We start from the raw sequence: 2,500 nt of genomic DNA on the forward strand, positions 1-2,500 counted from the left end.
ATGGCAGAAGGCCGGCGTGGAAGCCGCTTGGGCTCTAGCAGAAGGCCGAGGTGGAAGCCACTTTGGGCTGTGTGGCCGGTCGGCCTACCAGGGGCGTGAGAGCAGCTTGGGCGATGGCGGAAGGCCGGTCAGCCTACCAGGGGCGTGAGAGCAGCTTGGGCGATGGCAGAAGGCCGGCGTGGAAGCCGCTTGGGCTCTAGCAGAAGGCCGAGGTGGAAGCCACTTTGGGCTGTGTGGCCGGTCGGCCTACCAGGGGCGTGAGAGCAGCTTGGGCGATGGCGGAAGGCCGGCGTGGAAGCCGCTTTGGGCTGTGGCCGGTCAGCCTACCAGGGGCGTGAGAGCAGCTTGGGCGATGGCAGAAGGCCGGCGTGGAAGCCGCTTGGGCTCTAGCAGAAGGCCGAGGTGGAAGCCACTTTGGGCTGTGTGGCCGGTCGGCCTACCAGGGGCGTGAGAGCAGCTTGGGCGATGGCGGAAGGCCGGTCAGCCTACCAGGGGCGTGAGAGCAGCTTGGGCGATGGCAGAAGGCCGGCGTGGAAGCCGCTTGGGCTCTAGCAGAAGGCCGAGGTGGAAGCCACTTTGGGCTGTGTGGCCGGTCGGCCTACCAGGGGCGTGAGAGCAGCTTGGGCGATGGCGGAAGGCCGGCGTGGAAGCCGCTTTGGGCTGTGGCCGGTCAGCCTACCAGGGGCGTGAGAGCAGCTTGGGCGATGGCAGAAGGCCGGCGTGGAAGCCGCTTGGGCTCTAGCAGAAGGCCGAGGTGGAAGCCACTTTGGGCTGTGTGGCCGGTCGGCCTACCAGGGGCGTGAGAGCAGCTTGGGCGATGGCGGAAGGCCGGCGTGGAAGCCGCTTTGGGCTGTGGCCGGTCTGCCTACCAGGGGCAAGGAACCACAATAGCATCTACCAGGGGCAAAGCGCAAATTCGGTCTACCAGGGGCAAGAAACATTAATACAGTCTACCAGGGGCAAAGCGCAAATTCGGTCTACCAGGGGCAAGAAACATTAATACAGTCTACCAGGGGCAAGAAACCAAAATTTATTCTACCAGGGGCAAGAAACATTAATACAGTCTACCAGGGGCAAGAAACCAAAATTTATTCTACCAGGGGCAAGAAACATTAATACAGTCTACCAGGGGCAAGAAACCAAAATTTATTCTACCAGGGGCAAGAAACATTAATACAGTCTACCAGGGGCAAGAAACCAAAATTTATTCTACCAGGGGCAAGAAACATTAATACAGTCTACCAGGGGCAAGAAACATTAATACAGTCTACCAGGGGCAAGAAACATTAATACAGTCTACCAGGGGCAAGAAACCAAAATTTATTCTACCAGGGGCAAGAAACATTAATACAGTCTACCAGGGGCAAGAAACATTAATACAGTCTACCAGGGGCAAGAAACATTAATACAGTCTACCAGGGGCTGCATTGACAAGTTCGCACCGTAAGAAGAGAATGCGACTTTTGCAACCTCTTTTTCCTTTTTACATGATATTCTTTTTCTCTATCGGGGAAAACACTGGTGTGCTACATCACTGGAAAGCTAGAAATCCCACTAAAGATTAAGCCATAGTTATAGAGGTAGATATCCCTGACTTATTGTCAGCCACCATTTGGGTTCTTCATTGTGACGCGAATTGTTCAAAAATTTAAATTATGCAAGGGAAGAGTTGCTGTTTTGGGTTTTTTTTTTTTTTTGTATTGGTAAATTTTATTGAATTTTTTTTAAATTAAAAAAAAAATCTTTTTTTTTTTTCTTTTTTACTTTTTTGGTATTTATTATTATTATTATTATCATCATTATTCTTATTATTTTTTTAAGAAAAGAAGGAGAAGAAGGGAGAAGGGGGTGCGGGAGAGCAAAAATAAAAGAAAAAAAAAAGAAAAGAAACAGCCTCTACTTAGGCTGCAGTTCACTTTTCCTCCACCGGAGGGAGCTCCAGCAGGCGAAAATCATACCCCCTCACTCAGAGGGGTTGATTATACAGGGAGGCCTCAAGAGCGGGAGAGCTGAAAAACCCTTTGGGCACGATATCGGGAGAGGGTGATTCGAGACGGCGTAGCTCCAGAGTGGCCGGAGGGAGCCTCGCCAAACTTTCCCCCGACACAAAGGAGACCCTAGGCAGGCCTCGGGCGCTAGGGTTTCAGCCGCAGTATTCTCCGCTCGCGGCCATTTCAGACAGCGACCCTACGGAGACCCTCGGCGAAAGGGTTCCCGACGCTTTCGCGCCGCCCTCTCGCTCTCCAGCCCCGCCGCGAAGCTCCGTAGCCACGCTGTGACGACCGACGGGCATACGTGACCCGCCATCGGAGGGCTCCCGCCAGCCGGCCGGCCGCGCGCCGGCAGCGAGGCGGACGGCTCCTCCGGCCAAGCGGGTTCGAGTGTGACGGCGGGCGAACGCGCGCGCAGCGCAGCGGCGACGGCGCCGCCGGCTTCTCACCGGCAGGCAGGCAAGGCCGGGCGGTTCGGGTCGGGCCCGACCCGGACACCGCCGCCCGGC

Source organism: Corythoichthys intestinalis, unplaced genomic scaffold, assembly GCF_030265065.1.
Source record: "Corythoichthys intestinalis isolate RoL2023-P3 unplaced genomic scaffold, ASM3026506v1 HiC_scaffold_43, whole genome shotgun sequence".
NCBI classification, from domain to species: Eukaryota; Metazoa; Chordata; class Actinopteri; order Syngnathiformes; family Syngnathidae; genus Corythoichthys; species Corythoichthys intestinalis.